The 12,510-nt window shown below is 44.3% G+C and overlaps 1 pseudogene; it reads right to left on the bottom strand.

Annotated features, from left to right (window-relative positions):
• Nucleotides 1-2,026: 2,026 nt before the first annotated feature.
• Nucleotides 2,027-9,028, bottom strand: LOC119350722 (annotated as a pseudogene).
• Nucleotides 9,029-12,510: the final 3,482 nt, after the last annotated feature.

Raw genomic sequence — 12,510 nt, 5'->3', positions numbered from 1 at the left:
AACCGCTCCCGCTATATATAGGGCGCCGACGGGCGGGGGGGGGGGCGTTTTCACGGATTGGGACGGGAATTATGTTGCGCCGTGCAAAAACTTTTATGGGCCGGACACGTTTTGCAGGGTCTAGTCGGGCAGGATTTTCCACGCGGACCCGTATTTTACGGTTATTTTGTGGGTCGCAGCGTTATACGGGGTCTGCTAGAGATGCTCTTAGAAAAAGTGAAAGTCCGTAAAAATTGCGAATTTAAAATAATATTCTCAATGCTAACCTTAACTATTAACAGTAAAAATGGTTTCATCTTTATATACATGGGTCAATGCTCAGGGTTAAATATATGCAAATTTAGGAACTAAGAAAATTTGCAAATCTAAAATATGTTATGCTTACTTCTCTCTGGAGTAGAGAACTTCCAACTGTTTCTCATGTTGTTCGATGCATTCAATCTCGCTAAGAAAAGGAATAAGATCGATCTTTTATTTTCTTGTTCCTGCTTCTCTACGACTCTTTGGGTGGGTCTTGAGTTATTTTAGAGATGGATGTTAAAACCCCCGGCTCTACATCGTTAGGATGCACATGACTATTTTTATTTACACTAGCGTGAACATTAAGTATATCCTTGTATCCTTCCATGCTTAAGATCCCAGGAATTAAGTATGTAAAATACCACCACTTGTTTCATGTTGGACTTACATTTCACATATCCATATTCCTTTGGACGAGAAGGTCAGCACGAAACCTAGAGCATGAGTTGTAACTATTGGTCATTTTATATGATAAATTATTCTACCACAAAAGTAAAGATCATAGTAATCAAGCTATTTTGAGGCCTCTAGGCTGATTTTAGGCTAACTAGTTGAATGCCCGTGCGTTGCCACGGGACTTAAAAAAATATATACATCGATCATTGTTCTAATTCAGAAGTGCATGTCAAACATGACGGATATTGATCGATATAATAGCGACTACCAATTCTTTCTCCCGTTGCTTTCTCTATCACGTCTCTTTTTAACGTGAGTAAGAGAGACCCCTGATGTATATTTTACAAATTAGAAGTGTGTCCTTAACTTCCTATGCCATCATCTCTTCCACGACCTTCCTTGCATCTAGAAAAAGCGGCTTTCTCCCGGTCGTTCCTCCTCTCCACATCCATAGAATTCATCCATCTTTGCTCTATCATTGTCGTCAATTCAAATGTTAGTCATTTTGCCCTAACTATCGCTTGGTCACTTCTTCAAAACATTAGAAGATATATGAAATGGTGCACATGTGTCTAGAGAAATAGTGAGTTGCGACGACGACATACCAACAAAGGGACATACAATCATCAACTCCCCTTGTATATCTCGAATGGGGTAGCCACGTGTATAACCAATGTAACTTCGAACATTGAACTAATATGTCTCCATCAAATATGAAGATATTTTCATGATTATGAATGCTCCAACGCCCTAGTATGATCACTTTGTTGAAGCAGGGTGAGTGTTACCTCTGAGATGCATGAACAAGTATGTCCATGAGTGATAGGCCCAGGTGCTTCTCCTGGTTGAGCCTCTATGGAAAAAGAGTGAGCGCAACACTGGAGGAATACGTGCACACATAATAGATTCTAAGCTCTCCACCATCATACTTGTATCCTTTCTTTAATAAGAAAAATAGTAAGGAGACACAAATATGATAAGAGCACGTTGTTGGTCTACTAAATAGTAAATATGGTGTTCGAGATTGACCTAATTCACAACGGGAATCATTTCTTCAGGGAGAAGGCAAGGTTACATATCTTGCTCCGTTATTCAAATATTCACAAGTAAATGTTTTTTATGGACATCTTAATTAAAAATAGATTTTCTATCTTGCTATGCATGATTGACTTCCAAACGTGTAGAGAGAGGAACTGAACATGATTCAAGCTGCAATACGCATGATGACCCCAAAATTGGAGCATACTACTCAGAGAAAGAGGAATATAGGAGTTTATCAACATCATGATGACCACAAAAATAGACTTATGTTTCTCAACTCTTGATGGAATTCTGTAATGTGTGGATCACTTCAAAATCGTAAATAACCCGAAATAACTTTCAAACTATGAAGATAAATAAACATGACAATGTTCAGTTCTCTTTTGTGCTGATCATTCTGTGTACGAGTATTCAGTTATGTGGTAAAAAAAATCTAGTCATCCTGGTGTATGTTTTATCCACACATCCAATCTAGCTCCCAATACAATCGAAACAAGGGTGAAAGCAGAAGCTAAAACTTCATCACTCACACCGATCAAAATGGCCTCTTGAGCCCCCTGAAGTCCACCGTCTCGATGCACTCTACGCTGCCCCTGAAACCATTGAGCAGCTCGTTGGCCCGATCTTTGGTCACGCCGCCGCAGCCCACCTGGAGCAGCTTCTTGAAGGTGCCCACACGCAGCGCCTCGTCGCAGCACGCGCCGGCGCCAGTGTCCGCGGCACGGCAGAGGCGCCAGAGCGCAGAGACGCGACATCTTCTTGACCAGCACGGCACGACCAGTGCGTGCGCACGCACGGACTCAAGGCCGGTGTCAGCACAGGACGCCGTCCAGCACGGCTAGTGCCTTCTCGCTCGTCCTCTTGTCAGCGTCTAGGACGAGCTCCACAACGACGAGCACTGCCCTAGCTCGGCGAAGCGGGCGGCCGCGCGGTTGCTGCCGAAGACGAGGTAGTAGGCCGTGACGAGCGCGGCCTTGTTGGCCTGCGGGGACATGGCTTCCTGACGAGGCCGACGAGTGCGCTGCACACGCCGGGCGTCCTCGAGATGACGTCGACGGTGTGCCAGTCGGGGGACGAGGCGAGCTTGTGGAGGACGATGCCGGCGCTGGCCCATGCGGCAAGGTCACCGTGGGAGAGCACCGAGACGAGGGTCTTGAGAGATGTCGGGGAGGCAGTGTAGCGCCGGGCCTCCTCGTCGACCGGGAAGAACACGGTAAGGGCCGCCAAGATCTTCCCAACGCGCCCAATACAGCGGCGCTGGTGCAATACACGGGCTCACCGGTGAGGCTCTGGAAAGCGTCGCTCTCCTACCCGATAGCCCTGGCCCTGCCAGCAAGCTGCCGAATTCCCGCGCCTCGTGGCGGCGGACACGGCGGCGAGCGCCTCGACGGCGTTGGCCTCCCGCCAGCTTCCCCACAGGGGTCAACCTCCTAAGTCGTCGGCGGCGTAGTCCATGGAACCGACGGCTGTTGCGGTGGCAGAGGCAAGCAGGTCGTACAAGGGCGTCGGACGGCGATGCAGATGGGCAGTTGCACTTGCACACGAGTGTGGGGGACGGCGGCGGCGATTTTTCTCACGAGATCGAGAGAGAGGATGGATCAGGAGCGAGAGGTAGGGGAAACTGGGAGAGGATATGTGGGACGTGGGACGGTAGTGGGTCGTGGTTGTTTCTTTTTTTTTCAATTGTGCGAAGCAAGGCTTGCTTCGAGGGGACGTGGACTGCTTCTGCGATCTTTTTGTGCGTGCTCTGTTTTTTCCATCGTGGGTGGTTTTGATCGTGGCTATTTTTTCTGACGATAGCAGGGAGAGGGATGTTGGTCGAACCATCACGACGACGGCAGATTGCCCTTTAATTGTAGAGATTAGTGGTCACTACCTGCTAGTAGAATTTAGCACCAAAATATATCTCGCTTACTGTGACCGCAACATCACGCTAGCCTACATGCATCACAAGGTTGACCGGCCCAATATACTAGTTTGTCTTTTGATTTGTGAGGTATCTCTCCTAGCGTGGACCGAAAAACTATTGTGTGTTTCTTTTTTGGTTTATTGTAACACTTAGTAGCTCCTAGAGGGACCAAGAACTTATGTTGCCTTTTTTGTTTCTTTCTATTTTTCTGTTCTACGTGTAGGCTGCTATGCTCGCTCGCATTGATTGAACTAAATCAACTTTTCATTTTTTTGGATTTTTCTCTCTATTAGTTTTCTTTTTATTTACTTATTCTTTATTTTCTTGTATATTTCTATTTTTTCCTTTTCCATTTCTTTCTCATTTTCATGTTTTTCTCTTTTCACTTTTCTTTTCATGTTTTCCTTTTTTCTGTGGTTTTTGTTTTCGCATTTTTATGTTTCTTTTCCTAACTAATTTTGTGTGTTTTATATACATAAATTCTAAAATATATTTTTTATATTTTAGAATACACATTTAATATTTTTTAAATACATGTTGAGCATTGTTCAAATAATAAACAATGAAAATTGGTCAAAAAATTTCGAACATTTTTTAAGACATGTTGAACTTTTTAATACATTTTGAAGAGATTTCAATGCACAAAAAATGTTTCTTCAAATAAATATTAATATTTTAAACGCACATTGAATAATTTTAAATACACAAAGAACAGTTTTAAAAATTTTCAGCATTTCAATTACAAGATAAACATCTCCCATGAAAATGGGCCGGCCCAACAAGAGGGAACTGCTGGCTATGTGGCGCTATTACTCGCAGTTTGCGCTATATAGTAGCTTGAATGAAAAAGTTCAGTCTGTATATAAAATGTTCATCGTATATTATATAAATTCAATAATATTTAAAATATGTTTAATATATATTAAATTTATTTATAAATCTTAATTCTTTTTTAAATGTTCACCATATAATAAAAAGTTCGGTATATATGAAAAGATATTTAAAGTATATTAGAAAAATTTACCCTTAAAAAATTGTTCATGGTACATTAAAAAATCTTCAGTGTGTACTGGAAAAATCCTACATTAAAATAATTATTATGTTGCACAAACTTATAGGAAATAAAAATGCAGAATATAAAACTGAAAGACTCACCAGAAAATCACTAAAATTAAAAACCATAAAACCAGAATTAAATAAAACTGAGTAAAAAAAATCATAAAAACGAAAAAATGGCCAGAAACCAGACCTAGAACAGTAAGGCTGACAGAAAAAAAATCGGCTGAAACGGTGGAGCGCTAACGCTAATGTGCCGGCCTATGTGTCAAATAGAATTGGCGAAACTTCACATAGTTGGGCCTAAGCTTTCTGGGGGTGGTCCTCTTCCCATGCCATGCGTCTACATGTATGCGACATGATCATGTTAAGCATGCTAGAGGAAAATGGTAAGGCTAATCTTTTTGTTTTTGAAGTGTTGTGTTTCTCACTTAAATATGCGGTCATTGCGTCTACTTATGGATCTTTGATATGGTGGCTGAGGCTTGAACCTGGATTCTGCAAGCTCGGGGTTCTTCCAATCTTTTCTTGACTTCTTCAGATTGGGCTATGTGGAAGATCTTCAATTCAGTTAGTGCTTAATTAATAGTAACAAGAAATATCATAGTGATGTCTATAAAGTTAGTACAAAGTTGAGTCACTTATTTTGGGGTGGAGAGAGTATGTTTTAGTCGCACCCAAAGTGAGTGATTCAACTAGGTGTGCTTTTAGGGGTAGTTCTGGGTTCATAAAGTGTAGCACAGTTCAGCCATGTCTTTGTTTGACTTGGTGCTTTCTGTTTGTACATCTGCAAAGCCGGAAGGTTAATGCACTTTACTTGTGTTAAATCCCATGTCTTTTGGCCTTCTACTTGTTCTCCCATTTTCCTTTTAGAACCTAACACTATATTATTCAATCCTGTTGGATTTTGCATTCATATTCTCTTTGATGCTTCCTTTACATTTGCATTGAAAATCAGCACCACGTCACACCAATACTACTACTTTATTTTGTATGTATATGCGTTTGGAAAAGGCACGCAATCGGGATGTAGATACGTACATGGCGCACCGTCGTCTCTTGTCCCTGCCTTGCTTGCAGTATGGACTAAGGTTGCAAGCTCAGAACATATCTACACAGCAGAAAGAAATACACAAAAGATAAAACTTTTGGTCAGGAATCATGATGGTGTCTCTTGACAGACACTACTGTCTACTGTGCTGTCAGCCTCGAGATCAGTAATTTGTGTCCTAGATCTTGATGATGGTCTGGAGGGACACGTAATCACCATCCACCATTGACAAGAGTGATTATGCATGATTGAAACAGCATGCATGCATCCAAGAACACTAGCAGATAATGGCGTGCATGCATGGCGACCACAATGATAATCTCCAAGCATGCATGTGTGCTGCTAGCTCTATTGATGGTCACTCGATTTCAGATGCCATTGTGCATCACCATCTCCTGGATGCCTTGATCTCTGTGTTGCTTTGTTGATCTTTGTCTAGCTCTTTTTTTTGAACTAATCTTTGTCTAGCTCTTGACATAATCCGTAGTGTTTACTACTGCTCAAGTGAGTAATTATCTGCTTGATGATAGAAGCCTTCTTGCTGCTTCAGAAGAACAGAGCTAAATTCAGGGTCCATTTTTCTGAAGGAAACACTGGATTTCAGTTCAGAAAAAAAAAGGAAACACTGGATTTCTCCACCAAATGGCAAACAGAAAAGGACATTTAGTTTGGAAATTTCAATGCCTTACTATAGTTACTCCCTCCGTCCCATAATATAAGAGCGTTATTGACACTACACCACTTATCATGAAATATAATGTTCTTTTACAAGTCCAGTGTGGCTCCTTGATTCAGGGGACGCAGAGTGCAGAGCCTAACTTGCCGATCAAGATGAAACCTGAATCATTTCTGAAGAAAAGAAGGTTGCCTTGTCACCTGAATGTGCTTTTCAAAAAACCTAGATGTGCTTTTGAGAAGTTTCTCAAAAGAGGCAACGGGTCATCCTTTGATGCCTCCATGTTACGTACAGTTTAGTCAATGGATAAAGACTATATATTTGGCTTCTGTACCTACAAGGCTACAACTCTGCTAGTAATTTTTTTTTGTTATATGTTTTCTTTCCATGCCAACTAAGTAGTTTCTGACTCTGAGAGACATGTTGCTCTAAATTCCACCGCCAAGATAGCCGAGTAACCTGTTCTTTTTTTTTTTTTGCGGGGTGAGTAACCTGTTCTTTCAGTGCTGGAAATTAGTTAAAAGTGTGTAACCTGACTTTTCTCTATTGACCCTGCTGCATGATCCTGTCCCTTTCCTGCCTTAGCTCTACTGACTGTCGTCAAACTGATCACCCACATATCCGTATTAATCCTTAACCACAGGTTTTAATCATGTGAAATGCATGCTAGCTTGTTCATTTATTTCAACATAGCTGTCCCAGTTATGTTCGCCATAGATGTTCTTCCAAATAAAGTCGTGTCTAGTAAATGCTAACAGAACATAAACATTTTAATAAAACGGAGCCCCAAACATTATGAGCCAAACAAAAAAATTCAAATCAAATTATGCATAATAGTGGAAAAGTGAACTTGCTTGTGTGCTAGCAATGATTATTCCCTTATACTTACAAACTTTCCTATGTTCTGTACACCAATTTCGAACTTCTTGACTCCGGCAGGAATAGGAGCGCAGAAGAACATCTCAAGATTTCTAGAGAAGTTTTTCTCTTTTTTCAGAGTACACAAAATGCATGCCATAGTGATATAGAAGGCAAGAGCTATAGATTACAAAACTTCACCCGATCTAGGGCGATAAAACAAACACACACACGCATATCTCCACGCCAAACCAGTGCACAAAGCAAGACTACTCACATAATTCAGGACATGTCTTCACTCTCGCCATCGCCCAAAATTTCAGATCAGAGGCAATGAGCAAAGAGAGTGCTTCTTCCTTAACTTGCAGCTGAAGGTTGTTAAACACCTGATCTCTAGAGATGTTAACGGACCACAAAACACTCTACGGCACAACACTATAAACATATCAAGTGGCACATAATGTGTTCACACCTAATGAAAGTGAATCTGGAATACACCAGAGCATCGCTTCGAGAATAAAACTTGACTGAATTTGGTGGACTCCAATGTCTCAAAATAAACAACATAGGTAGTAAATTTGTTTTCAAAGTGGCACAGATGCATATCAACGTGATGCCAAACACACTTATGCAGCTCCATCTTCGCCAGTATATATAGATAGTTGCCATTCTCTTTGGGCATACTATTTTCATTTAGAGTGCATGTATTGAGTGTGAGTTGATCATTTGATTACAATGGGATGTCGCCTGCGAATTTAATTACTTTTGGTTCCGTTGGTTCAGTAATTAGTAATTATGCATGTTGCTTATTGGCATCGGTATCTATTTTCGGTCACTCTCATACTCCACTTGATGTTCAGATTATAGATAAAACTGAGTTCTACTTCTACCCAGTGTGGAACTATAGATAAAGAAAGCCAAAATAATGATCCGTCTGTGCTAGTACTGATTTTCCTACTAGAATTTGTACTCCAGTTTGTGACTACCAGTTTTGAAAAGGTTTCGGTGCGGCGTATCCCAGTTCATATCTACCTCGTTGCATGGGTTGCCCATATATACAAGCTGAAGTCTAGTAGCTAGGATGCCTCTATTCAAGCTATGACCAGTGTTATTATTTGAAAGCATACCAGATTGATACTACTAGGATTCAGGATAGTTGTAACATCAAAAATAATTACTAGTCAAAATTACTGGACTGATTATCTTGTCAACCACGGGCACTGTTAAGCATTGTATTCTATGGTGATGTATAAACCGTATGTAGACGTGCGTGCGTGCGTGTTATGTGTAACCGAGGGATAAGGATCGGTGGGGCTGTTGAGATTGCATAGCCTAGTTTCTTGTAGATCAATCCACGCCCTAACCACCTAACCTCTTTGTAATCTTTGCCTCTATATAACATGTGCGCGTCCCTGCTTAATTGCATACGCTTTAGCCTCAATTCTCATATGGTATACAGAGCCAAACTCTTCCCACGCATCTAGGTCATGTCATCCTCGTCCTCCTCCGTCGCCATGGCCTCCCACTCCCTCGCATCCCTTGGTCATAGCATCACCGAGAAACTGACCAGGGAAAACTTCCTTGTATGGAAGACGCAAGTCCTGCCGCACATCAAAGCTGCAGGCATGATGGGCTACCTTGATGGATCTCGCAAGGAGCCAGACACCGTTCTTCTCACGGAGAGGGACATCGCCGACGGGAAGAAGGAAACCGTCACCACTCCGAACCCCGAGCACGCCATCTGGGAGACACAGGACCAACAGGTGCTTACGTTCTTGATTGCATCTCTTTCTCGTGATGTCCTCATGCAAGTCTCGAACCATACTACTTCTGCTGGCATCTGGCAAGCTTTGGTGCAAAGCTTTTCATCGCAATCTAGGGCACGCACTCTCCAGCTTTGGTCTGCCCTAGGTAATACGTGCAAGGGGACATGTCGGCAGCAGCCTACTTCACCAAGATGAAGGGCATTGCTGACGAACTCGCAGCAGCCGGGAAGCCTCTTGGAGAAGATGATCTAATCAATCAAATTCTTCAGGGCCTGGTGCATGAACCGGACTACAATGGCTTCGTCTCGGCCATCTCCACGCGAGCCGCCACTGATCAACAGATCGGGCTCACCGAGCTCTTCTCGTTGCTCCTGGCGGCGGAAGGCTGCATCGCCGCCCAGCAGGCGGCGTTCTCCCCGAACCACTCCGCCAACCTTGCGTCACGTGGCGGCGGCCGTGGTGGTGACAGTAGTGGCGGCGGCGGTGGACGTGGCGGCTACAACAACAACCCCGGACCACCATGCTACAACGACAACTCTAGTGGTGGTTCCTCTAGCGGTGCGCCGCACAACCAGGGTGCGCGGTGACCGTGAACGCTGTCAGATCTGCAAAGAGGAGGGCCATGGGGCGTGGCGCTGCAAAAAGCGCTATGACAAGAGCTACAACAATAACGTCCGCAACCCTGCTGGTGGTGGTGGTCGCGGCAACAACGGCGGCGGCGGCCAACCTCACGCTGCCAACGCAGCTCACTCCTATGGCGTGGATACCAACTGGTATCTCAACACCGGTGCTACAGATCACCTCACCGGAGAGTTAGAAAAGCTGGCCGTCCGTGATCGCTACACCGGCAACGAACAAATTCACACCGCTAGCGGTCAAGGTATGGATATTGCACATATTGGCCATTCAGTTTTGTCCACTCCCTCTGGCTCCTTGAAATTAAACAACATCCTTCATGTCCCTAGTGCCGAACAGAGTCTTCTTTCTGCTTATCAGCTTATGAAAGATAATGATGTGTTTATTGAGCTTCACCCTGAAACTTTTTTTTATCGAGGATCAGGCTACCCGGAGAACCATTCTTCAAAACAAGAGTAAATGTCGTTTGTTTCCTGTTACTGGTCGGCAAGGTGTCCCTCAACGCCAGGCCCTTGCAGCAACCACACCATCCACATCTCGGTGGCACAAGCGTCTAGGGCATCCCTCCCTTCCGGTAGTTCAGAAAATTCTTCGAGATTTTCATCTTCCTGTGTCAAATAAACAAGACCATCTTTTGGTTTGCGATGCATGTCAGATGGCCAAGAGCCATTAGCTACCTTATTCCCGTTCCAATAGTGAGTCCAAAGCTCCTTTAGAGCTCATTTATTCAGATGTTTGGGGTCATGGACCCGTCTCTGTAGGCAGACAAAAGTACTACGTCAGTTTTATTCATGATTTCAGCAAGTTTAGTTGGATCTATTTGCTCAAAAATAAATGTGATGTGTTTGAGAAATTCCACTCCTTTCAAGCTCATGTTGAACGCCTTTTTAATCGTAAAATTCTCGCTATGCAAACAGACTGGGGAGGTGAATACCAAAAGCTCAATCCTTTTTTGAGCGCATTGGCTTTACTCACCATGTCTCGTGCCCTCATGCCCATCAACATAATGGAGCTGCAGAAAGAAAACACAGACACATCGTGGAAGTTGGTCTCTCGCTTTTGGCTCATGCGTTTATGCCACTAAAGTTTTGGGACGAAGCATTCCTCACAGTTGTCTACCTTATCAATCGCGTTCCTAGTCGTGTTATTAAGAACCAAACCCCTCTTGAACGTCTTTTTGGAACCAAACCAGACTACACCTTCCTTCGTATTTTTGGGTGCGCCGTATGTCCCAACTTACATCCTTTCAACAAGCACAAGCTCGAGTTTCGCTCCAAGCAACGTGCTTTTTTGGGTTATAGTAGTCTTCACAAGGAGTACAAATGCCTTGATATCTCTTCCGGGCATGTCTATATCTCTCGTGATGTTGTGTTCGACGAACAAGTTTTTCCCTTCGCCAAACTTCATTCCAATGCCGGTGCGCAACTTCGGAAAGAACTTTTTCTTTTACCACCACATCTTCTGCCACCTAATTTTCTCCAAGGAGTGGACGCAGCTGCAGGCCCTATGTCTATCTCTAATACTCTTGATAATTCTGCTGAAAGTGTGCAGGCAACAGGTCAAGAAATCAGTGAAGAAATCGATGAAAATAACATTGATTTTATGCAGCCAGGATCGCCTGCTGCAGAGGATCCGGACGCAGCTCCCGAAGTGGATTTGGGCGGGAGTATCTCCACGGGATCGCTCCCTGACGCAACCGCAGCGCCATCTACTCCGGGATCCGCGTCGCCAGACGCATCAGGCGGGCGGCCAGGCGGGCCCCCTGGCACGCTGTCCCCTGGTCGGCTGTCGTCCGCGTCCGGGCCAGGCGGGCCAACCCCACGCGCGTCTACTCCCGGCGGGCCAGCCCCACGTGCCTCTGGTCGGCCAGGCGGGCCACCCCCTCATGTTGCGACTCCGCGCGATCCACGTGGCGGCTCTGGTGCGGACTCGGAAGCCTCTCTGCCGCTGCAATCTCTAGGGCCCAGCCAGGATCTGTCACCTGGCGGTTCACCACGGGCGGCCGCGCCGCATCTCGCTGACCTGTCCCATGTATCTGCCTCGGGATCGGCTGTGGTCGGCTCGGGATCTTCTGTGGCTGCGGCTGATTCTGCCAATTTTGCTTCACAAAACCGGCTGCAAATTCAATCCGCTCAACCTGCTCCACCTCCTCCTGTGCGCTTGCACACCAGATCACAAAATGGTATTGTCAAACCTAAACTTTATAAGGATGGTTGTGTTCGTTGGAGTTCTTTTTGTGCTGCAGGTGAACCAACAAATGTACGTGAAGCACTTGGTGATCCCCAAGTGGAAAAGGCCATGGATGAGGAATACTTGGCACTAATGGACAACAAAACCTGGCGTTTGGCTCCACCAGTCAGGGGTAGCAATGTCATTGACTGTAAATTGGTGTATAAAATCAAGAGGAGATCTGATGGCACCATTGACAGGTACAAGGCTCGTTTGGTTGTCAAAGGTTTCAAGCAAATGTATGGACTTGACTATGAGGACACTTTCAGTCAAGTAGTAAAGGCTGCCACCATCCGCTTAATTCTCTCAGTTGCAGTCTCTCGAAACTGGTGCATTCGACAACTAGATGTCAAGAACGCATTTTTGCATGGTGTTCTGAAAAAGGAAGTTTTTATGAGGCAACCTCCTGGGTATGAAAGTTAAACCTCACTGCATTATGTTTGTAAGCTTGACAAAGCTCTATATGGTTTGAAACAAACACCCCGAGCTTGCTACTCTCGGTTATATTCCAAGCTACAGTCTCTTGGTTTTGTTGCATCAAAAGGAGATACCTCGCTGTTCTTCTATCGTCGGCGTGGCATTATCATCTTCA

This window comes from Triticum dicoccoides, chromosome 1A (assembly GCF_002162155.2).
Source record: "Triticum dicoccoides isolate Atlit2015 ecotype Zavitan chromosome 1A, WEW_v2.0, whole genome shotgun sequence".
NCBI classification, from domain to species: domain Eukaryota; kingdom Viridiplantae; phylum Streptophyta; class Magnoliopsida; order Poales; family Poaceae; genus Triticum; species Triticum dicoccoides.
The sequence above is the reverse complement of the archived record's forward strand: the minus strand, read 5'-3'. Positions and strand labels throughout refer to the sequence as shown.